General features: G+C 38.3%; 1 long non-coding RNA gene across 1 annotated transcript in view; it reads left to right on the top strand.

Annotated features, from left to right (window-relative positions):
• The window catches only part of LOC122169191, a 66765-nt gene that overhangs the window by 16426 nt on the left and 22646 nt on the right, over positions 1–27693 (top strand). The window contains exon 2 of the long non-coding RNA XR_006171512.1: positions 9155–9226. This is a non-coding gene — a long non-coding RNA (uncharacterized LOC122169191). The remainder of the gene's footprint in view (positions 1–9154; positions 9227–27693) is intronic.

Raw genomic sequence — 27693 nt, 5'->3', positions numbered from 1 at the left:
ATAATGACAGCTTCCTTCAAACAAAGCAGTTTTGCTGTTCTTTCCCAGCAGAAAACACTCAGCCCTGGGCTTCCACCCAAAGTTCCACCTTGTAGGTGCCCTGCCATGCAATAATGTGCCTTGTCCTCAGGAATGGGTGTGCCAGGAAACACCACCAGAGATAGCCAAGACTGTGATCTGATTGCATACGTGCAATCTTTAGCTCTAAGTACTTTCATGAGAGTTAGTGAAGTACTGGATTCCTGTCAGCCCTGCTTTCTACTGGCCTAGGTGTCTGGCTCACAGGATAACGGGTATGGCAGGGAAGCAAGGTCATGGGCCTGTGCTCTCCTACACCTTTTTTCTAGGGCACTGACCTCATCTTGTGAAGCTGAGGAGCATTAGATGCCTCTGGGTGAGGGGATGATGAAGATGAATCTGAGACTTTCCCTGTGCTCTAGAAACTCCTGTAAGTGGGAGATCCTGGAAAGAAATTCGACACTAGAATTATGTATGGTGAGTTGTGAGGTTGGGAAGTCACAAATGGATGAACCTGGTTGTGTGTAGAGAGAGCTGGAGGTACTCAAAGCGAACTGAACCTTGACAGCTTGTGCAACTCAGAGCAGCTCAAGTTCACATATGTTTTAGGCTTACTGCTCCCTATACCCATAAGTCACAAATTTTTCTGGAGCCATTTTTATGACTTCCCAGATGCTCAGCTGCACAGTCACTACTCCTTTCAAGTGAGTATCTGATCTCCCAGATAAATGGTCTATACAAGTAATTCTTATGTGAGAGGGCAGAGGACTAAGAATGCTTTAACTCCTGTTACTCTCACACTTTCCTGCTATTCTTAGGCCCAATGAGGGAGCACATGGAGAATTTGCAAGAAGTTGGTGGCAAAATGCATGGCATCATCCTGCAAGCTCTTTTGTAGGACATGTAATACTGGAAACAAAAATAGAATAATAGTTTTGTGAGGTAAGCTTTTCACTGACACAAAGATTCACTGAAAAGTCTCTGTAAAAAAATAAAGGAAGATATTTGAGAAAGTGTCCACGTTGTAGAAATCCTAAACAATGTTTTTTGTTGTTGTTGTAAAATACTTAAGTGAGCCTTGAATCATATATATTACCATGACAGTGCATGTCATCTGTTGACACAAGAGAAAAATTGAAACACATTCAGATGGGAACTATTTTAGGCAATTATTTATATACCCTTTGCTTGGCTCAAGCTGTGTGTTTGGATAGCTACAAACTGCCTCATTCTCCAGTCAAGTAGCAATGGGTTTGGCAGTGACCTTCCTCCCACAGGAAGATAAGGGAGTTTGTACCATGTCAATGACCAGAGGCAGCCACAAAACATTAGACAGGCTCCTGACTGTCGAGAAGTTGAAACTGCTTAAAAACAACAGGGTCAGTCTGCTCTCAAACACATTGATATTATCTCATTACTGGTGGCATTTACAGCACAGCACAAGGAGCAAAGAAGGGAATTGTGAAAAGAAAAAGAAAAAGAAAAAGAAAAAGAAAAAGAAAAAGAAAAAGAAAAAGAAAAAGAAAAAGAAAAAGAAAAAGAAAAAGAAAAAGAAAAAGAAAACCAACAAATAATTACAGTATATGGAATCATTAGTCGGGGGAATGTTATTCATCTGTGGGCTTTTTCTTTGTTAAAGTAGTGGTTCCCATGGATCACATACAATCAGCAGATTATCAATTCTCTATCTTACCTCTGAATAACATTCTCCTTCCAGATAGCAGAGAAGGAAGGCATTTTACCTGAAGCTCAGTCCTGGTTAGTAAAACTTAATCATCTTTTCATTTTTACTTTTTTGTTGACAAGCCAAGAATTGCAATATCATTTGTAAGGATTCTATTCTATGTAATTCTCTCATCTGGGAATGAGAGAATACTGTGGCACTCTTCTATCCTATCTCGATATGTTGTAATGTCACAGATTCAGCTGTAACTTTACTGTGGCATTGTATTATAAATATTCAAGGGAATATTTATAGTATTTATAGTATTCATATTTATACAAATTTATAGTATACATATTTATATCCAGGAATTTGCAAATATTGAACAATAAACTCTTGATTTAGAGATTAGAAATAGGGCACCCAGCAGGAGAGGAACACAGCTGGCACTCTTAGCCACAGACCTAGTCTGTTAATAACAAGCAAGCGATGCCCAGGAGCAGAGAGAGTGATGAGAGATGTGAGAAGTGCTAAGGAAGTTTTCTTCAGTAGCATGCTGATATGAACAGATATACTTCCACCAGCCTGTAAACATGGACACAAACATACAGGGAGACCTCATTGTGGCCTTCCAGTACTTGAAGGGAGTATTTAAACAGGAGAGGGAAGGACTTTTTATTATGGGTTGATAGTGATAGGAAAAGGGGGAGTGGTTTTAAACTAGGACAGGGGAGTTTTTAGGTTAGATATTATGAGGAAGTTTTTTACACAAAGGGTGGTGACACACTGGAACAGGTTGCCCAAGGAGATTGTGGATGCCCCATCCCTGGAGGCATTCAAGGCCAGGCCGGATGTGGCTCTGGACAGCCTGGTCAAGTGGTTGGTGATCCTGCACATAGCAGGGGGGTTGAAACTAGATGATTTTTGAGGTCCTTCTCAACACAGGCCATTCTATGATTCTATGATAAGAATGTTTGAGATGTTTCAATAAGTGCCTCAAAATAGAGCTGCTTGACATCATGCCTGCTAAGCACTCCAGGATGGTCTATAAATTCTATTAACTCAAACCCTGAAGGTGAGCGCAGCCCTGCAATCTATTTACATGTCCTGTTCTCACATGCTTTTGGGGGCATTTGACACAGGAAGGATTGTGGGGTCAGAATTTGTCTTTCCTGCTTAAAGTGCATACTGGGGTAACTTCCTCAGAAATTACCTCCTGATTTCATCCCTGGTAAGCACTCTCTACAGACTCAGCACTCTCAGATGTGATAAGCAAAGGATGAAGTTACGTAGGTAATCAGCTATGAAAATCATCACAGTATGGTAGATTAGCCATTGCTTATGTGAAGTGTGAGAAAGAGGCAGAGGAGTTTTTCAGAGAGTGACATAGAGGAAATCGGAGACTGGGAGATGTTAACCAAGAAAAGTTATAAAGAGAAACTGGGTTGGGGTAGAAACCTTCTCTTTGTATACTCACATTACAACCACGTAATAGGGAATTTTCTTTTAACAAATAAGTGATTTAAATGAAGATTCAGTTTTTAAAAACACGCAAAACTCAGTAAGCTTACAGAACAAAATAATACTTAATCATAGTTTCTTAAGACATTCAGCATAAAAATCTTTGTATTCACTCTGTGACAGTTTTCTGTCCAAGCTGTGCTGGTGTATTGTACTTTCTCTGGCAGACCAAATTACACTTTCTCTAGCTAATTCACAGGCTCAGTTCTGGCTCACATACATATGAGCCCACATATAGATGGACGCTTGTATGGGAACTGCTGAATCACAGCCTGAACCTCTGATTGACCACCTGAGGTGAGCAATGAGCCAGCCCTGGGAGCACAGGTGAAGGCAATTCACCTGTGCTACCAGAAGGGGTGAGCCTTGCTCCACCTCTCCTAGGCCCATTTAAGAGCTGACTACCACTAGGGAAGGATTTCTTTTGGAGTTTGCTCTTCTTGGAGCCTTCTTAGTGAGCCTGGGACAAGGGTAAGCTTTCAATCCATTCTTGTTTAGTGTGATAACCTGCTTAGCCTAGCTTTCTTGTGTATTTCTTTATTATAACGTTTGTATGTTCATTGATTATAAGCACTAAAATTACAATTTCCAGAAATATAAGGGAAAAACTCTGCTCTTAAATTCATGATTACTTACCAATTCAGTTCTCAGGAAAAAAAAAAAAAAAAATATCTGGGGAGTAGTCTGCAGAGAACCAAGAATACGTTGGAAATGCAAATGCACACAGGTATGAAAATATTTAGGGTCTTGCTCAGTGTTATGAATATCCTTAAACTGATTCTAACAGGATTCTTGTACCTGTTACAGGGGGATTTGATTTAACAAAGCATTTTTTTTTTCCCCCGAATTAACAATTTGATGTTTTCTAGATGTGCTTTTCATTAAATACTTAACAGTAATTTTATGCTGCATCTGATTCTGTGATCTACTGCAGACTGTAATATTAAAATAAACTTTCAAATAGTAGGGTCTCTAGTGTATTTGTTGCCAGATATAGGCACGCTGCTTTATAGCACTAGTTTCAGGGAAACTGTTTCTAATTCAACAGAACTAGTGCAAATAAGGATGCAAGCAAATAAATGCTTATAGTGAAAAGAATAGGCCAAGAGCTACACTAAATAACACAAGGCACCTCAGTACTGACTGAAGTTTTGCAGTACTTTTTAACTAAGGAGTAAACTTGCTCATGCTCTTGTGCTCCAGAAAACTTTTCAAAGTATATTTACTTTCTGGTTGTAGGGGCAATATGGTAAGAGGAACTAGTAGAGGAAGCAGCCTGTAATGTTTCTAAAAAGATATTATCAACTTTGTCTCAGAGATGCTATTGGTAAATATGAGTTGCTTATATTTTCTATTTCTTAAAACAGATATTTGAGTAGATGTATGGTTAAGATCTTTATCTTTTGCACTAGAATAGAAATTAAATGTACAGAAATTTGAGTATGAACTGAGAAAATTTCTTTCATGCTTTTACAAGTTATATGCTTAAGAAGCACATTACTATTTTGTTCTCTGTACAAATTATTTTCTTATATTTACTTATTTTTTCCTCTGCCCAGAACATCTTTACACCTAGGCAGCTATTCTTGAATTGAAAAGTGAGGCAAATGCAGGGATTGTTTCTTAAACTACTACTTGAGAAACTTCCAGGGATGTAATTGGGCACATATCAGGTTTTGATAATTAGAGATGTCTGCAGCTACTTTGCAGAAAGTCTGCACATTTATTGTTCTTATTTATTGTATTGAATATGTGATGATATGTCACCTTAAAAATCTTTTTCTGTATGAAGGCGTACAAAAGGGTGTGAGGGATGTTTTGTTTTTCTTTTGTGCTGTTTTTAATTGTTCTTGACTTGTCATTCCTTTTTATAATTTAGTTCTATTTATTATCATAAATTTCTCTTACTGATAAATTTATTCACTGTACCTTAGTTTTCCCTTATAGTCATTCTTAATGAAAGAACTGACTGCAGGTATCAGTGTAACTTACTACATTTCTCAGTGTACTGAGTTGACTTTCAATGAACCTGTAAAGACAATTAAAACACTGTGTAGGTAAACTAAGAGCAATTTGATTGTTCTTCAAAATACTGCAAAATTCTTAGCCTCTCAGGCAAAATTGCTGTAATTTTAATTCTTCTTAGGGAAAAATACAAAGCATTTAGTGGAACAAGTGGACAATTTATTTAACTCAGTAAGGTTAGGAGTCTGGGCTGCATCATACTTAAGGAGCTCTACTCAGGACAGCTCCAAGAACAGAGATGAAAGTAGTATTAAGCAACCCTTCCCTCAGCACTTAGGCAATTATCAGCACCGACGTTTTTTGCACTGAATAACGGTGTGGGTGTAACTTTTGCATAAGTAATGTCTACTAAGTTAAAAAGTACAGAGGCAATTGTGTGACATTAGGTCTATCATGGGATTTTTCCCAAAACCCTCTGAAGATTGCATCTTGCAGTGTGAGTTTGTGAAAGGCAGATCCTGCTTAAACCAACCTGATCTGTGGATGGCTGATCCACCTGGTGGATGAGGGAAAGGCTTTAGATCTTTTATAGCACAACAACGAATTTCTCTGATCTTTCTGTGTTTGTGCAGTATCTCTGCGTAAACAGTGATGTATTTGTATTGATTTAAATTACAATTCTCTTTCAAAACTGTTTGACATGTGAGTTGATGCCAAATAGGTTATGTTTTGTTTTCATTAGTTGAATCACATGGCACAATTTTCATTTCCTAGCTGAGTGAGAATAGGAGCATCCACAGAACAAATTGTCTTGAGATCACATGGCATGTGCAGGACCAATGAGGGATTAGGCCCAGCCAGTGTGAGTTCATGAAAGGCAGGTCCTGCTGAACCAACTTGATCTATGACTGGGTGATCCGCCTGGTGGATGAGGGAAAGGATATTGATGTAGTCTCCATAGATTTCAGCAAAGCCTTTGATACTATCTCCCTCAGTATTCTCCTGCAGAAGCTGGCAGCCCGTGGCTTGGACAGGTACGTTCTTTGCTGGGTAAAGAACTGGCAGGAGGGCTGGGTCCAGAGAGCAGTGGTGAATGGAGCTAAATTCAGCTGGTGATCAGTCATGAGTTCTGTTCCTCAGGGATTGGTATTGAGACCTGTCCTGTTTAATATCTTTATTGATAATGTGGATGAGGGGCTTGAGTGCATCCTCTGTAAGCTTGCAGATGATTTTGAGTTGGGAGGAAGTGTTGAACTGCTTGGAGGTAGGTAGGCCCTTCATAAGGACCTGGTCAGACTGGATTGCTGGGCTGAGGCTGATGGGATGAAGTTCAACAATATCAAGTTCTGGGTCCTGAACATTGGCCACAATGACCCTAGGCAACATGAAAGGCTTGGGGCAGAATGGTTGGAAGACTGTGGAAGAAATGGCCCTGGGGATGTTGGTCATTGTATGCCTGGACAGTCAGTGCTTGGTCAGCAGTGTGCCCAGGTGGCCAAGAAAGGCACTGGCATCCTGGCTTGTATCAGAGATAGTGTTGCCAGCAGGAGTAGGGAGGTGATCTTCTCCCTGCCTGCTCTGGTGAGGCTGCAGCTCGAGTACTGTGTTCAGTTTTGGGCCCCTTACCACATAGAGGGCACTGATGCCCTGGGGAGTGTCCAGAGAAGGGCAACAAAGCTTGGGAGTGGACTGAAACACAAATCTTACGAGAAACATCTGAGTGAGTTGGGATTGTTTAGTCTGGAGAAGAGGAGACTCAGGAGATACCTTATTGCTCTCCATAACTTCCTGAAAGGAGGTTGTGGTGAGGTAAGGGGGTCAGCGTCTTCTCCTGCAAAAGTAGAGATAGGACTAGAGGGAATGGCCTCAAGTTTCATCAGGGGAGGTTCAGTTTGGATATTAGGAAAAATTTATTCTTTGATAGAGTGGTGCAGCACTGGAACAGGCTGCCCACAGAGCTGGTTGAGTCATCATCCCTGGAGGTGTTCAAGAATCATTTAAATGTTGTTCTAAATTATATGGTTTAGTGGGACATGGTTGTGGTAGGCGAGTGATTGGACTAGATGATCTTGGAGGTCTTTTCCAACAATGGTGATAGGTCTGTGATAACAGATAAATGTTTTATGTGCCTATTTAGGAATATCAATTGGGCTCATTTATTTTGATGATAAGTTGATGCCAAAAATTCTCTCAAATCCTTGACTGGAGGTCCTAATTCAAAATATTGTGAAGCACATTGCAAAATCTGACAAAAAGGTGGATACAGCAACTTTTGCAAGCCTTGCATAAAGCTGGTATTTGGTGAGAAGAGATGACTATATCATGACTACAGAGACCTCAGCTTCTGAGACTTAAACAGAGCATTCTTGCTGGCTGCTACTGATATTACAATTTATGGGTAACAATTGCAAAATATTCAGAGCCATGACCCTGTATTTTTATTACTTCTTTCCTCTTTAAGCACTATATTTCTGCAGCTGAATTAGTCACAGGGCCTTGTGCATAATGCTTACTATCTTGCCTGCAGCATACAGTATATTCATTCAGCAGAAACTTTTGACTTCAATAACTGCAACTGAAATCTCTAGGTAACATGCTTGGTGAATGCACTATCAGTCAAGGACAGCTGGCATGAGAGAAGATTTCAAAAAGCATACACTCGCTTATATAATTCCATAATGCGGAGGCACCCTTCTTAAACAATACTCATGATGGATGGATGAGGGAAGTAATCTCCCATTCAAAGTACAGAGACTCCTGCCATACTGCCTGTGAAGACTGACATGAATATCATTTATCAAGGACAGAGCTCTACCTATACTGGACTCCAGCTTTAACTGAGGGCACAAGCTGGTGATGAAGCTCAGCCATAGCATAAGCTCTGTGGTATAGTGAAGCTAGGAGGTCAATGAGCTGGCATTGGGTGCCCTCAGTCCTGCTGAGGCCTATCAAAAAGACAGATAAGGTTTATGGGTGTTTTCTATTCAGGTTGTCCTTAATTTGTTGGAAAATGCTTCCCTCTGGTGATAGTTAGGGCTAGGACTAGGACACCTGGAACTCTTGGAGGCATTGCAGGTATAGGTCTAGAAGACCCCTTTCAAGGTACTCTACAGTTATAGGCAAAAATCTGCAAGGTATTTCCTTTTATTTTTGTTTATTTTTCTCAATTACATCTTAGAATGCAGATCCTGAAGTTTAAGACTAATGATTTTTGCAGTCACAAATATCCATATGCAATCTCTAGTATTAATAATTACTCCCCTGGTTTGGGAATGCTCACTTTTTAAGTGATGTGTTTAAGTTTTTCTGCTTCCTCCGCCTTGATGATAATCAAAAACCGAAGCTTTCTTCATATGGATTATCAGTTTAGTCAAATTTTAACAAACATCAGGTCATTGCAACTAAGCAAATACTTTCTGTACTGTAAGCAGGACATACTGTTAACTCCCAGCCTGAAATTCAGTCCTTTTTCATGTAAAACCAAATCTATTTCTTTTTGATTTGTTAAATTTTCCAAATTAGAATCATTACTGTAATTGCAAATGAATTATTAAAATAACAGCACACACAACAGTTATTACAGATAAACACATTGGAACTTCCACCCTAGTATTCAGTACTTCAGAAAACTATGCATCATGAAACTGGCCACTGTGGGCCAAACACATGCTCCACATAACGCACTACCTTGTCTGTTGCCTTGATTAATAGGAGAAAGTGTAAAAGAAGATAAAAAATAATCTTTTTCCCCTATTGTAAACTTCCAACTTCTAATAGGGGTTCTCAGGCCCAGAATGTTGTATTGTAACAACAGAAATGTAATGCTTCCAGTAAATCAAAATTAAGTTGCCATTTGTTGACATAAAGTCACTCAATCTGATTTTATCATGGTACCCAGTTTTTAAAATTTTTTTCTTTAAAGGCAAACTGTGTATCTTTATGTCTCTCCAAAGAACTAAATTGGAAATACTTCTATTTGAGTTACAGTGCCCAGGAAAAAGGAGGAGTTTTACAGCTTGGGAAGAATCTTTCACCGAAAACATGACTTTGCCTATTCAGGTGAGAGAATGAGCAAACTTGTTTCTCTGCTATGCAAACTACTCGAGTGTTACAATTTTTTCTCTTAACTTTCTTCTTTTAATTTCTTTCCTTGGTTTTACTATATTTTGGTTTGGTTTTTGTGAGTATCTAAGTTGTTTCACATTCATTATTCTCTCATCTTGATCCTTGTATTTTTTTTTTTATTTTTATTTTTTTTACTCCTACTGCCTCTTTTTCCAGCCAGTTCTTATGAGAATGGAAATGGAAACTTCAAACCTGTAGATAAACATCTGATTAGAAAACACTCATTGATCCTCTTCCCTTATCAACTCCTCTTTCACTGCTCTGTAAACAAACATGTCTATTTAGACCATCTGTTTGGCTGTCAATCTGTGAAAAGTTAACGCAAGTTCTTGCAATTTTTTTTATGAAAACAGTTCTGTAAAAATATCATGGTTCACCGAGGCCTGCTCTTGTAACTCCAATAAATAAAAGCACTTATCATTTTAATGTCAAATATGTAGCTGATGTTGTAATCACAAGAAAAAAAAAAAACACCTTTTAAAAAAAAGAAAGCAATCTATCTCCTTTTAAACCCCTGACTTGTCACTCTTGACTTCAGTTATTTGTTCAGTCTTTCAACAGCACCAAATAAATGTGTCAGAAACGCTTACCATTTCTGAGTCACCCTTACTATCCTAGATAACAGACTCTTCAAATTGGAGGCTTTCTCAAAGAGATCAGCATGGTTCATTCCCTTTGTTTCTGCCACTGTTGTCTTCAATGTATCTCATGAGATCCACCTATTATCGAAGCTGCCTAATTCTGGCTAATCTTTCTTGATAACTCATTTCCCCGCTTCCTACTTCAGACTGTTTCAACCATTTTCTGTTTTGTACTTTTCCTAGTTCTGAAATGTTAGCATTACAAATAATACACAACACTGTATATCATATTCAGTGTATACCTGATGGCAGAGTAGATTTCTCCGTTACCTATATTCTGTGTATACACACCTATCAACAAAGCTTAAATGTTGCTGAGAAGCATTTCTTTCCTTCACCTCCCATGTAATAAGTGAAAATATGCTCTATTAACTTTCCTTTCGTAGCTTATTTACTCAAATACATTTTAGACAACCAGAATTTTTCCTATTTATTTGTGATTTATGGCAAAACAGAATAATAAGCTTCAAGAAGTAATGTATTCTCTGAATGCAGGAAAAAAAATGAAAGAAAGGATACTCATTATTCTGGACATACTCAGAGCCCCTCATCCACATCACCAATAAAGATATCAAACAGGACAGGCCCCAGTACCAATTCCTGAGGAACACAAATCATGGCCTGTCGCCAGATGGATTTAGCTCCATTTGCCACTGCTTTCTGAGTCCAGCCCTCCTGCCAGCTCTTTGCCCAGCAAAGAATGTACCTGTTCAAGCCATGAGTTGCCACTTCTGCAGGAGAATGCTCCTGCATCCGAATTCTAAAGTTCCTGGGAAGGCAAGACAGTTGAATTTCAGACCAGGCACTGGAGGTCAGCTTCATGTACAGAAAATGACAGAGCACATCTCCTCTAACTTGATTAATAGCCTTTTCATCTGGGTCAGCTAGATCCAATGAACACCAGTTTCCAAGGGCTAAGTGTCTTAAAATCGACCTGAGACTCCCACTCTAAACCTATGTGAGCTTGTAAGACAAACACTTTGTTTTAGGGAAGAGCAAGTTTTATATAGATTATGAGCTTTTTGGTTATGTTCTAGGCCAGTCCCTGGCACTGGGTAGTCCTGTTTTGAGAGGGGACTTTGCCTTTAAGGCACGCAGGTGGCTGCTTTTCTTGTGGTGATTTGAGTGAAAGTAGCCAGCAGGTCCCATGGCTACGAGGCATAGACACTTCATGTGCACTTGAATAACCAGAAGGCAAAAATGGGAGGAAAAGGGGGTGAGGTGGATGGGGAGTGCTGAGGAAAGAGTGGGCTTTCTGAGCAGAAGCAATTCATCCCAAATCCCTTCGTAGATGCAAAAGAAACAGCCCTGCTCCCACTCTGTCCCGTAATAATTCAGTGTCTGTGTTTCTTGGCAGTTAGGAGTCTTTCGTTTTGTTTTTTAACTTCAGGGAAAAAAAAAAAAAAAAAAAAAAAAAAAAGGAAAGAAAAGTTAAGTAGTATTTTAGCAGAATCCTATTGAAAACATGTATGTATATCTTCTTTTTCTTTACTTCTCCCCTCCTCCTAATAAATCCCTGAGGTCGACATTGTAATAAACAGCAGGAAAGGCCCAATTTTCTGCACCTGTGGCCTTGTTTGTCTATATATTTCTATAGGTGAATGGGCACTAGAGACGCAGATAGGAAGTGAATTCAATGGATTGGTTTAAAAAACTCAGCATGCTAACCAGCAGGCACTCAGGTGAAATAGCTTTAAAACTCTGTTAAAATAGATCCGGAGTGAAACAGGGTGTGCAGCTACAGTGCATGCAGTTAAGGGGCTTTTTTGAATGTAAGAACATGGCATTGTTAAAAATAGTCCCTAGTCAAGTAACTTGTTATTCAGGACACAAACTCTTGCACCCAAAATCTCTTAAATGGAATGGAAGAATTATTTTTTTAATCTCTTTTTTCATCCTGTGAAAGTTTAGTGCTGACGAAGTACTAGACTAGCAGCCCCAGATAATAAGAACTTTTTTGTTTCCAGAAATAACACTGACAGAGGCAGCAACACTGTGAGCTTCCCAATGTGCTCTTCTCTCTGGGCAGGCTGGACAGGAGGTGACCAAGCACCCACCCTCAGCGGTGAAGCATCATCATGTGTATTGTATTAGTGCCAGTGGTGATGGAGATGGCTGTAGAGTAGGAAGTGTCAATAGGACTGAACCTGTACCCACTACCTTGATGGCCTGTGGCAAGGGAGAGTCATCTTCTCTTAAGCAGCTTTCACCATAGTCCAAAGCCATAATTAGTAGTACGAAGAAAGTTTTGATGCTAAGTCCAGAGTCAGAGTGCATAATGGAAGTTTTCAAGTTGGCCATCTAAAAAGGTGGTCTACTTACAGAACAAAGTAAACATTGGTTGTTAACAACAAAGACTCAACCCAAAATGATATCAGGATACCACAGAAGAGATGAGAGCACATACAGATATTTCTCTTTCATTCTATGTCTGCCTTTACTGCAAAGTCACTGGAGTATGGAAACCTAGATCATCCTAGCTGAGTGTCAGCCCTGCTAACCGCTACTTGATCTGAGTCATCTCTATTTCTGAGGACAGATGGAAAGCCACAAAAACATTTTCTAGTCTAATGTGGGTCCAAGTTCTCTGAATGTGTAGAACGCATTTTTTTCCAACCAAGATAGTGATTTATGTAAGATCTTTATATGCTAAGAGATGCACAAATTCTCTCCCATTTAGACTGATTTATTTATGCAGTGCTTTTAAAATTTCTAATGCAAGTAGTTTGCAAAGCTAAATGCTCCAAGAATTAATTTTCTACTGATATTTCAGTTTCCAGATGGTGGATTTTTTGTGAAAAGATCTGATAGACATCAGGTTGCTATGGCTCCCTGAAGATTTTTAAAAAAAGGTTAAAAAAAAGTTTAAAAAGGTAAGCATGAGTGCAGAGGCCAAGCTGTTTGCTTTTATTTGAATTTACAGCTGGGTTATTTCTGGTTCTGTTGTTTATTCAAGACTCTAGTGAAAAGTTGCAGTCTCCACCCATGTGAGTACTTGCTCAATTGCACAGTATTTCAGAGGAGCAAACCCAGCCCTTGAAGTAGTTGTGTTGTTAAATTTATTTGCAGTATGAAAACGGGAAGACTGAAATAGAAAAAGCTCTCACCAATTTATTTTTTTCCTGATGTGACTCTTCTAAGCTCAAGTGATGTTCCATCAAGGATGTGTATTGTCTATTTCCTTGTTTTCCTGTGGGAGAACATGCGTGAAGAGGAAGCCTTTGACACTGAACTACTTCTGTCAAATGATACCAAAGCTTTAGACAAAGTATCATCAGTAACAGTTTAAAAGGGGCAAAAAAAAAAAAAGCTGTTTATCAAAGCTCGACATAAATTATTGACAGGAGTTACAAGTAAGTGTTTAGCTTAGAAGCAAGGAAATGAAGACAAATGAAGGCAATTATCATTGGTGGCATTAATAACTTTTTGATTTTTTACCACATTGCTATATTATTCACACTGTCTAATATCTCTTCAAAACTAGCCTGTATAGCTTGACTGAACATATGTACAAAGTCATATATGTGGACTTAATCTTAAATACAAATACTCAGCCAGGGATATGTTTGCTCAACTCTTTGTTGACTCTGGTGATAATTTTGAAGCCTAAATACCAGTTAACAGCACTGTAAATAACTCAGAGGCAGCTGTTTATTTACTCATTATATTTGTCAAGTATTTTTTGTAAAAACAGAGGCATAGGATTAGCTTTCAATTGCTTCCTTGATACTGGAAAGAGATACCACTCACCTGTGTTTGTGTTCAGTGTGAGCTATCCTGTCTGTTCTCCCTATTTAAAAGTTGTTCTAAGATTGAGAAGCACTTGTGTACTGACTAAGCCTCTTTCTCAGACTTATTTAGCCTTGGACAAATTGCTTTATCCAAAGATGAAGCAATGGGCAATTGATCGACATGTCAGTTAGCCTGTTCATGAAGATGACTTTTAGATACCAGCCAGATGTAGGTGCTAGATTTAAATTTATAAAAACATGTAACTAAATACATACTGATAATTTTGGCATCTGTAACCAAACTGAGTATGTTTGAGATATTCAGCCTGTCTGCAAAAATAAGATAGGAAGGAATCAGCCTGGCTATAAGAGATCTGTATTTGTAGATCATACTCTCTACATAACCAGGAATCTGGTAGGAAAGTCCTCCATTAATTTGGAAGTGGACTAAAGAGAATCCTATCTGACAATTTTGTCTGCATCATCCAACTCTTTGCTCTCATCCCCCCAAAGCAGACGTATCCTCACTCTAGCCTTTTCCAGATTTCTCTTCAGCACAGTCAGGCACAGAACACCTGTATTATTTCCAGTGCTTCAGTGACAGCCAGCAATAACAGTAAGCAGCTGGATATCAGAAAAGCCCAAATCTGCCATGGTTATGACATTCTGCACTGCCTTTGCAGCAATAAAATTACTGTTGGGTCAACAGAAACTGCATCCAGATACGGTTGAATCCTCTGTGATACTTAAGACAGCATTTGAATTGCAATTGTATCTGTTATTTATGACTGTTTTTTATGGCTGTTAATTTATAATTTTCTGATAAATTTAGTTTGGAGTGTATGGCGTGGCTTTTATGTCACTGTGTTCCTATAGCATTTTAACAAGGCTCACAGGCATTACCTATGTAAGTCTTTCTAGTAGTCAATGGAAGCTGAAGGAACCAGTTCATACAATGCTGGTATTTGGCAGTCAGTGAAGTGACTCTACACAGCTGTTTGGCAGCACATAGCAGCACTAATCAATATCTGAAGATAGGACATCAGTGTTTTTCATCCAACTGCTGAAAATCAAATGTGCTGTTCTTTGCTCTGGAGATATTATACACATTCAGGGCAGGGAATTTTTTTACCATCATGCTTTAGAAAAAGCTCTGCTCATCTAACTAAAAAATAAATAAATTTTAAAATAGGTTTAAAAATTAACAACCAATTCTCACGTTACGATTTTTAAAGCCCTCTCCCCATGTGCATTCCCAATATTAAACAATTTCAAATTTGTAGCTCAAGCCTCTAAGTCTTGCAGTAAATAAATTTGTCTGAAAAAAAAAATCACAAAAAACTGAATTTACCCCCATCAAAATTATTTTGCATTTTTTAATTTGTGTAAATAGAGTCAGCATAGCTCTAAGTCTCCAGCTACTTGGAGACACCCTTATACCATAATTTCATTTCTAGAAGTAGTAGCTCTGTAACAATGTAGTTTGCTAACTTTTTGGCTTTTTTTTTTTTTTCTTGTAACGTTATTTTCAGTTCCTGAATAAATTAGAGAGGAAGATTAACTGTTTCATATGACAAATACAATATTGATGCCGCAGTATTATTAAACCTAAGTTGTAAAGGACCTAGGTAGAAGTATTAGAGTGCTAAAAATAATTACTTCAGTAGGTGGCACTATTCCCTCTGTGTCCATCCTAAATCAACTCACTTATGTGGTCTTCTGGGGCTCAGGACTTCGAAAGCAGAGCCTGATGTTTGCGATTGTTGAAAACCATTCACTGCTTCTCCCAGCAGTGAAAAGCACAGTCTCCTACATTCCGATCACAAGACAAAAACACAACCTACCTTCCCTCTATGTTTAAATGGATGAGGTGTTTGTGCTTGGTTGGTTGGCTTTGTTTTGGAGGGGAGTCCCGATATTCTGCCCTCAAATAAGTATTTGCTCACGTATTTATGTGGTGCTGTTTTAGTAGCTGCTCTGTTCCAATGCAGAAATGCTGCAAAATGAGAGGTCAAGTGTCTCCCTAGTACAAAGACTGAACAATTCTTCATCTCTAGCTTGCAAAAGGCATTGTATAACCCAGTGCTGTGATAATTACAACAAGAACAACAAAGCTTATTCTGTCTGTGAAATAAAAAATATTATCTTATAATTATACAGCGTGGTAGCCTCAAGGTTTCTGCAACAGTGCACAGATAGCCATCCTTTAACAAAATATGATCAACTGCAATTGGAATTCTGTCACTTCTCTTCATTTTTGAACAATTAAACATGAATTAATAACTGGTTTTAATAATTAGTTGCACATGGCTTCACTTTACACTATAGTGTAACAGTGGATTCATTTTGTAGGATAACTGTTGAATTTTTTTTTTTCCTTTTTCTTTCTGTTTCCTTAAATAGCATATTCATTTTGCTTGGGTAATCTCTCTACCTCAAGGATAACAAGCAAGCACAACTTTAAGGAAAGATTTGTAGAGAAGTTCTGTATTCACTGAGCATGTTTTAAAGGAGAATCCTCAAAATCAGATGTCTGTGTAGCAAGGCTGCACTTTGAAATCATCTTTGTGGCACTTTGTGGTAATTGTGCTAGCCACAAATAGCACTTGGAATAGATAGGCCTTCTATAAAGCAGTTACAGAGGCAGGATATTGCTTAGCAAGTGGCCAGAGAGTGTCTCGAAATCAAGGAATTCCCAGATGAAGCAATCCAGCCAGGCAGGATCATGTGCATAAATCTCATTCTATAGGTTTTAACTCAGATCCCATTTGCTTTTCAGTCCCTGTCATTCATCTGGAATGCAAATTTAAAGCTAATTTTGTATGTTGGGACAGCATCAGAAGGCAGTTATTAGAAGTCAACAGTATCAAAGCAAATTTTCTGTTAATTCCAATTTGCATTTGCCAAGTACTGCTAGGGTCATCTTCTGTCCTTAATATTCTACCCATGAACATTCCTGGGTATTCACCACATAAGACTAAGAATAGTTCAACCATTTAAGGGCCTAAGCTTACACACGGAGTCTGTGTGTGAAAAGGATTGCTGTCCAGGATCACCGTTAAACATTCTAGCAGTCCAAGTTTATCAATAATAGAGGTAATAAAATAACATTATCCAATTTCAGCTTTCTTACCTTCATAAAATGTCAGTTCTTTGCCAAACTAGGGGCCAGTTACTGTACACATGGAAACAAAAGTCTGTCTATTTTCTAGCTGTCCATTAGGGTTGACGGCTATACTTAACCATACTGTGCTTTTTCTTAATCTAGCAGCATATCTGTGTTAGTTAGTGAATGAGTATACAGTACAATATGGTACAACTAAAGAAATAAGAAACTAATTCAGCAAAAAAAAAAAAAAAGCCAACACACCAACGCAACTGCAGATGGAGTTTAGAAACCTGTTTCTTAGTCCAAGTCTCTAGTAACATGTTCGTATGTTCCTTAAGGTTCAGTCTGCACAGGTTTTCTGCCACATACATGTGGATTCATGACAGAAGGCTCTTGAAGATTTGATGTCTGTCTGCATTATCACCAGTACTGAGTTTTTTCATTTGCCACCATGTGGTTCCTGTCCCTTTTCCGGAAGATGACAGATAATTTGCTATATCCTGATGGTGACACTGGAGCATTTTCCTCCTTTCTCCTTTGTTATTTCAGGTTGTGAAGTCCAACCATTTCAAAAACATGAGATTCAAAGAATGATTACACTTAATGGAGGCCAGATTGGGGAAGGTAAAGGAAGAGCAGTTACTCTGCTTTCTATGAAATCTTCTGTCCACATAGTTCACACTGGAAACTTCAAAGCACTCACGAGAGCTTTCTTTATGCTTATTTTGGAGAAAACAAAATTCATATACTGACAACATAGTTCAGGTGCAGTGATTCCAAAAATCTCCAGTATTTATGACATTGAAGCCTGATTATGTGCATGTTTGTAGATAAGTACCATTTTCTAACTAAGTATTAACAGAAGTATCTAAGTACCACAAGACAGTGTTTTTCAGCTATGATCTAAGGCTTCATAGATTACTTCCAGGGTGGCCACAGAAACTAGTAGTGAATTGTAAGTATGTAGTCAGGAAGCTTAACTCCTTCACTTGGAAGTCCACACCCATATAAAATAAATAAATAAATAAATGAAATACTAAGTAGTTGTCCATATGCTGGCAAAGTTTGAAAATCCTTACCCAGGAAAAGACTTTAGTGATAGAAAAGAGGCAGATTGTATAGACTCAGTGATGAAGAGAACATGGATATGTCTCTTGGCAGGTTGACATACTGTGCAGGTGGTTTTAAATGAGCAAGTCCAAATATGAGATGCTTTCTCAGGAATTGTAACATTTTGATACGCATGGGCTCACTGGTGCTGCTAAAAAGGACTATGCCTTCGGCAGGTTCTGCTATGGCTAAACCTCTTTTGTTGTGAATGAACATTAATTTCAAAATTGCTGTTTATAACATCAAATGAATCAAGAAAAGGAGACAAATTGTTTCCTGCAGCATTATAATATATAATATATAGCACTAAAATTAACAAGAAAAAAAAACACCTTAAAATAAACTTGTTGAACTATTTTAATGACGTACTATTAGCACTTTATTTCTATTTCATGAGAAAGTAAAAAGTATGAAGAATCAATGCCAGCTATATAAAAATCACTTCCTGACTTAAAAAAAAAAAAAAAAAAAAGTGTATATAATATCTTACCATTTCTTTTGAACTCAGCAAATTTTAAGTTTTATTTGAGTGAGAATAGCATTTTTTGTACGACAACTGGCCCAGCTAAATTTTTCCAGTAGAGCTTATTTCCACAGTATTTCCCCAGTGAAAAAGCTCCTGGTCCTTTCCTGGTGCATTCAATATGGATCTTCAGCAGAGCTAAATCTGAATTAGTAAGAGACATATGCTGAAAGCAGTTCAGGCTGCATAGAATAGATGTCATTCTGCTTTCTCTTCTCACTAACAAGAAGACAAGCTAGGTACCTAATTGTTTTATCCCACACTGTATTAATCAGCACTGGGATATGCTCAAAGTCCTTAAATTAACACCCACCCCAAACAGCTTCTCATGTGGGAAGCTCACAGTGATATGAAATGATTCTTTGAACACACCTCCATCATTCTCTGGGACTGCTCTAAGTGATTAGAAATGCTTTTAGAGGGCTCTTCCAGTTCCCTACCCTGAGGGCTGCCCTATCAGCAGTATCAAAAGATCAAACATGAGGCCTAACCAATCTGCTCACTGCCTAAATCCCTGTGCATATCAGTGCTCACCATTTCCACCAAAGCTGAGTGAGTGAGTGAGTGAGTGAGTGGAGCAGGACTCAGAAACTTCAACTATAGTGTAGGTATTTGAGGTCAGCTAACAGGAACATTGACATCCAATACTTCTGTTCCGGAGAGAAGATTGTTGTATCACAGTCTCCTTAAGGGCTAAAAAGAAGATCTTCTTAAGTGCAGAGAGCTTGTTTACAACATTCTGGTGATCTTGATATTCAGCGTATGCTATTTTGCTCTCTTCAGCATGGTAAGAGGTAAATGTGAAGAGAGTTTCTGTAGTGGATCTAATAGAAATCTCTTTAAGGTTGGATGCACATCAGCTAGCACAGCAGGTTTGAATCCAGAGGTTGAGGCTTTCACTGTAAAGGAGCTCTTCAGAAGAACTGCCTGGCTTTGCATGCAGATAGAAGACCTATGCATTGAGTCAAACTGTACAACGTGGAAAAATTAAAGAAATGTGTGTAGTGACTGACTGGTTGCACCAATGTCCTACCTGTCCTGATAGGGACTTTTGTGGCAGTCTCCCTGTTTTCATGCCTAAGGTTGTCTGGACCAATGTATAAATGAGTTTCTTCCTCTCCTACAATGAGACACTTACAGTCCTTCTCCTTCACCCACCTTTCACCAGGAAAGCCTGTGGCCAAAGGAAGTGGCCAATGAGGTGAGTTTGTGGCAGGACAGGGAAGCATTCATTAGAGATGACAGTTTCTGTGATAGACTCTGCCAGGGGGGTGACCCAGCGCAGGGACTATTCACAACATGATACCTCAGCAGCTGCTTTGGTTGTGGCAGTGAGCTGTCAGTGCTTATGGTTTTATGGCACTTTCATCACCATCTGTCACTCCTTTAATGGCAGGGTGTGCACGTCTTGCCACCTTCTCCCAGCTCCCCCACACACAACACGTTAAGTTGCTTAGACAGATGGTGGTGAGTAAGCTCTGCTCCATCCACGTCTTCCTCTTTTGGGCTCATCTTGAGGGACTGCAGGAGACAGTAGCCAGATAGGGTGTCTCTGGTAGCCCAAAGTAGGATATAAGAGTAGAAAATGTAGGATTATCATACTAACAAGGGAACTGCAATCTGCCCCAACTCTGTCTTTATGGATATTTCTGTCATCCTAATGTAGGCAGGCTGTTGGGCAGTCACAGATATTTGGCCCTGTCTTCTGAAAGAAAAGTAGTCAAACTGTTAGTATTTTCTTGTACTTCATAACAAACTGAAAAAGCATATAACACAGACCATATACATTTTTAAATAAAATTGTTTATGTACATACAGACACACCCCAAGGATTAATATCATTTCCTTGCCAAGGAACATATGTTATTTCAGCTTGATACATTTTAACTGCAAAATCCTTTATGTTCTTTTCATTCCTTCTAAACAAGAGAAAATTCCAAGTGCACTGTAGCCACCATAATCCCCATGGCTCTCTTCCATTGCTAATCTATGTCTGTGCCATAAACACACGTGGTTTGAAAGCAAAGATTTCTCAAGCACTGGGAGAAGCACTCCCAGAAAGAAAGAGGATCTGGTTTTCCATGCATTAACTTTAAACTCTTGAAATTTTTAATGACTGCAATCTTAATGCTGTGCATTATACTGTTATCTGCGCTACCTAAGGGGGCTAGAGGGAGAGTTTGTGGCTGAAAGTAAACTTGACTGTAGCAATTTTTTTCCTCTTATGTTTTCCTCTGATTGGTCATTTGGTTAGAGTGAATCCCAAAAGGCTCATGGATTAAAAACAAAGGCTGGTTTGTAAGTGAACTTGCTGTTGATGGATTAGGGCAGTGTGCCGGCTGTAACCAGATCCACAATACAAGTTCATTCATTTGGAGTGCAGCTCTTGACTCGCATTACACTCTCTCTGACTTGGCTCTTTACCATCCAGCCAGTGAAACTTTACACCTCTACAATTTTATCACAGCCTCAGTTCACCAACAATGTGTGTCATGCTGTGAAAAATATAACTATAAATCAACTTCCTACATATGGTAGGGTGGTAACCTTGCCAAAGACCCTGTTCTAGAGGTTGTCGCTAAACAGATTTATGTGTGTGTGTGATGCATATACACATATGACAATCAAAGGCTACCACAACAGAGTGCTCTTATTTTCTCAGATGACATTTCACAGTATGAGCCAAAATAGTTCATTTTGTAGCACAGTGCAATGTATGTGAAATTAATATGAATAAATGTCTTCTAGATTTTCACTCTGAAGCCAAACACATTTGAAGATTTTTATATCATTAGTTGGAAAACAAAGAAAAGCAGGCCCACATTTCTGTGTTACACAGAAGAGAACTTTCACCCCTGCTTTTTTTTTTTTATCTCCCACACTCTCTTTGGCTCACGTGCCACTCTGAACATTCCAAATCCTTGGAGAGTGCGATCTTTAAGAGCTGTCATTACACTTTTCAATTTTGACAGAAGATAAGGAAGAGAACAACTGGTTTTAATCATGACAGATTCCAAGTCCAAGAAATCTTTCCAGAAGTTACTCCCAGGAGCTGATATTTTCTGAAGTCTCTTCTGTTTTCAGGGCATTTGTGCACATTCACACAATCCAGAGATCCTCTCCTACAGATCTTTTCACTTTCCAAACACCGTCCGTCATAGACAGGAAGACTAAACCACAATGTACTTTTGCAAAGTATGCACAGTCACCTATTTCTTCTATGGAAGAGAGCCAGGACTAGAAATGCGATGTGAAATGTGAAGCCCCAAAGAAAGACAATCAAGTAAAAACTGTGCTGTGCAATTGGCAGTTCTGCCTGAGGAAGAAAATCTCCTGCAAGGCCCATTTCTTGTCAGCCTTCCTACTGATGATTTGCAAAAATCTAACCCTCATCTTTTGTCCCGAACAAGATTGCATCAGAAATTTTACAGATACGCTTTTCCTGATGATACCTCTCTGAGCTAAAGCTTTGCTTTGGATATATCAGAAGAAAACCTAGCTAAAGAAAAATCAGTTTACTTAGAAAACCGGGAATCTGTGAGTTGTAAAACTAGCTTTATACAAATTTGGCTGTGCTGTGCTACAAGAGCTTGACTCGTGAGGTTAAAGTATACTGTGATGTTGTTCTTCCCCTGGGAGATGACTTGCACCAGATAGGTGTTTAGCCATACAAGAAAAAATAATGAAATTCAGGGAAACTCTCATGTTCTGTAGTGACTTACTCTAGTGATGCTCCAGTTTCCTCTTCTGTTAACTGTTGTTCTGTCTTGGAAAAGCCATGGCAGACCAGGTGCTATATCTGCAGTCATCACACGGCTGTCACTCTTGCTTCTGTGCCTTAATTCTCTGAAACTATAAAGTGCTTTATTCCTTAGTCCTCTATAAGTTCTCTCAGACATGGAAACAGGACACAAAAAAAAGATCAAAAAAACAGCTTTTAAAATAATTTTAGAAACAACAGGCTCTTCCATGTTTCATTACCTTTTCTATATAACAAGAGATTTTTGCATTGTCTGTTGCTGATGTTTGTCAGAATTTTGTGGAAAACCATACTTCTGGCTTTGTCACCAATGAATCTGACAGCTGGGAAGCTGACTGGTGGGAAATGTGTTCAAATTTTTTAATTAAAAGCGGATCTTTTTTTCTTATTTTCATATTAAAAAAAAAAAAAAAAAAAAAAAAAGCTTGTCCAACCACAAACATTACTGAATGTTTTCTTAAACAGATAAAAATCCTGCTGAGACAGCAGTGTGAAGCAGTTTCTTGTGCTGTCTCATGGCTGAACTTGTCTGGTATTAAAGATGTAGTTGCACTTTCTCCATAAAGAAAAAAAAGACTTGCTGGAGTAGGGACATAAGGAATGAAATATGTTCCCCTTATTTGTCTTGATAGTGCAACAGTGGAAGAGTATTGTGGAGGAGAGAATCTCCCTTCTCTGTGTTTTGAGCTTAGTTTTAGGTTACACAAATTAAAAAACATAGAATCATAGAATGATAGAATTGGAGAATCATAGAATGGCTTGGTTTGGAAGGGACCTCAAGGATCACCAAGTTTCAACCCCCATGCCTCAAGGCAGGGCTACAAACCCCTAGATCAAGTACTAGACCAGGTTACCAGGTCCCCATCCAACTTGGCTTTAAACACCTCCAGGGACAGGGTATCTACAACCTCTCCAGCCTGCCTGTTCCAGTACCTCACTGCTCTCTCAGTAAAAAATTTCCTCTGGCATCGAATCTATATTCCCCCTCCTTTAGTTTCCCATTCCCTCTTGTCCTATCACTCTCTACCGTTCTAAAAGTCGATTTCCCTCATGTTTATAAAATTCATTTAAAATATTGGAAGGCCACAATGAGGTCTCCCCGCAACCTTCTCTTTTCTAGGCTGAACAAACCCAGTTTCTCCAGCCTCTCTTCATAGGAGAGGTGCTCCAGCCCTTGGATCATCTTCATGGCCCTTCTCTGGACCCTCTCCAAAAGCTCCACAACATTTTATTACTTGACTTATAAATTTTTATTAGTTACTCAAGCATTCACATTGGAGCCAGTTTTAACATTACAGCAATCTGCAGTATTTAGGCTTGTCTAAGCTGAGAAATGAACTGTAACCATGGGTAATAAGAAGAACAAGGGGAATAAAGAAATACATACTTAGAGTATTTGACAATGAATGGAAAAACCACCTATGCTTTTCAATTTTTACATTAAGCTTTTGAAAAATTAATGTTCTAGAGTTGCCTGTCTGAAGTAAAGTAGTCACCACCTCACTCTAGATCCTGTTGAACTAGCATCTGCCAGACAATATGAAAACCACCTTCATAACTGGTCTTCCTGTTGTCATTTCCAGCAGTGGGATTCAACTGAGTGTCTTCAGACAAAACCAAGATTCACTGAATTCAGGGGCAGACTTTCCCAAGACTTTGGTGGGCACTGGACATTGTCATTTTCAGAGATGGTACAGATTAGACTGTAGATGAATGTTACCTCTATCTCTTTACCTGTTCTACAGATAAATAGAGGCTAGGTGTCAATAGAACATGTCTCAGTAGAGCCATGTTCATTGCTGAGACAGGGAGATTCACTGTCAACAAGTGCTACCTGAGCTGGCTAATCCCTTTTGATAGTTATGCTTTTGGGATTATGCCTTCTAGTATGCTGTACAGTACACAACGTACAAGCACTTTTTGAGATCAATTCAAGGACATGGTTGAGAAGACAAAGAGAATTCCAGGTTTCAAATTCTTGTGTTTTCTGAAAAGTAAATTTGGTATTTGAAAAGTCATAAAGTTGCTGATGTAAGTTCACAACTGCCAGCTGCTTCAGATAAACCATTGCATGAAATTGCACCATTTGCGTAACTGTTGTTTAGAGAGTTGGAGAACAAAGATAATCAAGTTTTTATATGAAATCAAACAGTCAACATATTGGGCATGCTTATGTTTATGAGAATTCTGGTGGTGCAAGAAGACAGCCATGCCTGGTATTGAACTCTTTGGAATTAGATATTTATACAATATCAGTTTCATTTTCCCTTAAAAAAAAAAAAAAAAAAGTGTGTGATTTAGGTTTGTCACTGTTTTCAACTATGCCTAAGGAATGCACCATAGCTTATCTTCTCAGAGTACTAGAAGATGATCTCATTCTGTTTATCTTTTATCTAAGTTTTGAGTATTAATCAGTTCCAGATATAATTTTTCTATTTTTTCCATGATTTTAATTATTGTTGTATATTTATCACCTGGCTCCAATTAATTGCTGTATGAATATTATACCCACTGCAGTGCATTTTAAAACTGTGGCTTTGGCCAGTACAGTTTGAGAGACCTTATTTTTCCACATTTACATTTGTGCTAGCTCTGCTCTCTGTAGAAAGGAGTCTGGTAGATTGTACAAAAAACCCTCATCTTCTGTCAAGTCAGGGCACCTTTTCTATATTTCTTTGATTTACAGACTTCACAACCTTCCTGAAATTGGAGATCCTTTCATTGTTTGAAGAATTTGAGATTATTGCTGATATATTTACCTTGTAATAAATTCTGCCTTGATTTCACTGGGGCCAGGATTTCATTGGGACCTTACTTTTTCTATAGTCCCAGTTTCTATGAATGTATTGGGTAGATATAGAACACTAGCTCATCTGCAAAACATGGCACTTTATATCCTGGTAAGTTTCCAGCAAAGACAACTGAGCTGTGCTTTCCTTTCAGATTCAGGAAAATAAAGAGGTGCCAATTCAAGACTTCTCCTCAAGTATGATTTTATTTAGAAACTTGAAGTAATTGCACTCATTACTCAGTGCAGAAATATTGAGGTCTTAGATATTTTATCCAGTTCACTGCTCCATACAACCACATGGTTGTTGTTGTGATATATCATTAAGAGGGATCTTTGAGTTGCTTCTGTATCTCAGAAGGTAATGATATGCACCTTTGGAGTCTCCTTTTGCTCTGTCTATAAACTTATGAAACACAGTAGTGTGTAGCTGAATAGTGTAGGAGAATTGACATATAGTTGCAGAGGAGAGAGTTGTGTGAGCTGAAAGCTTTACTTTTCATCCCTTCCATCTCTGTATTTCTGCACTGTGTTTTTCCCTGTCTTGACTACAGGAGCATGATATTTAACAGAAGCTTTGAGCTTGTGTTTACTGTTCTCCCTGAATTCAACTCAGCTGAGCCTGATGAAAAGCTGCCATATTTAAATATATGTAATGTATATATATAAATATATCAAATTATATAGTTATATACATATACATATTACTAGTGCTTTCTTGAACGAACAGTTAGCTCCAAGTTACCATTAAGTCTTTTTAAAACACCAAGCTCTTGATATTACACATTCTAAACAAACTTTCAGGTTTAAAAAAATCCAGATATTTTAAAATGAATAGGTAAGAGGACCAGTGAGTTTATTATTCCTGGGCAAGTCATCATTATTATTTAAGCTGCTCCAGATGTGCAGTGCCCTAATGTTGTTTATAAATGTACACATGCACAAGTACCTACAAAACAAAATGAAGTGCCATAATATTTTTCATTCTGCTATTAAAAAAATTATAAAGTAAGAAAAATATATATGTGGGATTCAGCAAGGAAACAAAGGTTTGTAGTACCATTTAAGATGTCTAATCTGGTCTCTAGCTTCTATTCCAGAAGAGTAATAATCATAGATTTGATATCTGTCATGTCTACCAAGATAAGAGATCTCAGGCAATGATGGAGTATGTCTCTACAAAGGTATTTTTAAGGTATTTTAATCTCTAGAAAGGTAATTTGTGAGGCAGAGAAAGTTGATTTTTCTTCTGTGAGGTGAAAATTTTTCAGTTATTTTCACATTCCTTAGTAATTGTCATGCAGAAAGAAACCTTACAAAAAAGCATAGTAGAGTGTAACAGATCTGTGAGATCAGGCTTTCATCATCCTATTAACAGTTTTCTAAGAGCACTGGAATAAAAATGTTCCCAGTCTTTACCTATTCCTACTCCACCACATTCAGCACATGTACAGTTTTTTGTTTTTCAAAGTCCCAGGCTTCCCAATCTTCCTGTGACAGAACAGAGGTGATGATTGTAAACAGATAAAATTCCCAAACTCAAGGGGAAAATGGGCTGTTTGTGACAGGCTCATTCTTACACTCATAGGTGTTTGCAGGGTCCATTACATCACTGAAGAAAATTGCTATGAGTTGTTTCTTCTTAAAACAAAATAAGGAAATATTAAAAGGAAATAGGGAAGTATATAGAATGAAGATATCAAGAAAATATGGAAGATAGAAAATTGTTATTAAACTGTGTTGCCTGTTTATAGCCAGTATATATTTAGCCAATATAGCTAAATTAACAATGTGAAAACAATAAGTGATCTTTTCCCAGCTTACAAATAAGACTGGAATGGGTGAGTCCAAGTTCTTATCTACAAAAGAAAACACAATTGTGCCAGCAGCTGGGTTGATGAAATTGTGCCAGATATCAGCTAATTTAAAGTATCTTTGTTTCTAAAATATAATCAATGCAAGCTCATTCTGGTGCTATTTAGTCCCTTTTCCAGGAGTTTTGATCAAGGTGAGCTGTTAGATCTTGCTGCTGCTGCAGATTAATCAGGTTTGGAACTCCCAGGACATTCTTGGCGGTCCTCTTAGACAAATTCCATGCTTCGTATCATGTTCTTGGTTAAGCACAGACAAAAGCTATGGTGAAACTGCTTACAAAATGCTCTTTACAAAATGCTCTTGGCTTGCATGCTATAACATGGCTCTCTAAGCATGGCCTGTTGTCCCACATCACTTCATTTTCCACATTTCAATCTATCTCATGATAGCAAAAGCTATAGGAATCAGTTAACAGCCTGCAGGGTGTTCTACGTAAGGAAGACCTTTGATAATTCACATACAATTACTACTTGATAATTCACTATTAAGCAGTAAACACAATGTCCAAGGTGATATTCTTTTACTGACTGCTGTTGTACTGTTGTACTCCTTAAGGACAAAAAAAAAAAAAAAGAAAAAAAGCCACAGAATTTGATCTTTTTAAACATGTGCAGGCAAGATTTTACAAGTATTCTCTTATAGATGAAATCATATTGGCAAATCTCTGTCTATGGCTGTATCTCTACTATTTGTGTAAGATCAAAAAAATTCAGTCATTGGATTAATCCTTCTCACACCTTCCATGACCCCGAGGTCTGTTGCAATGCTCCTGCAATTGCACAATTCTAATTACATAGGTGCTGGTGATATCTGTATGATTGAAAATGTGCTGGTTTTTTTTCAGGACCCTTTGAACACAGAATA

The sequence above is a fragment of the Centrocercus urophasianus genome, unplaced genomic scaffold (genome assembly GCF_019232065.1).
Source record: "Centrocercus urophasianus isolate 14NV4802_14NV808 unplaced genomic scaffold, USGS_Curo_1.0 seq_5, whole genome shotgun sequence".
In the NCBI taxonomy this organism is placed as follows: Eukaryota; Metazoa; Chordata; class Aves; order Galliformes; family Phasianidae; genus Centrocercus; species Centrocercus urophasianus.
This window is presented reverse-complemented; position numbering and strand designations above follow the sequence as displayed.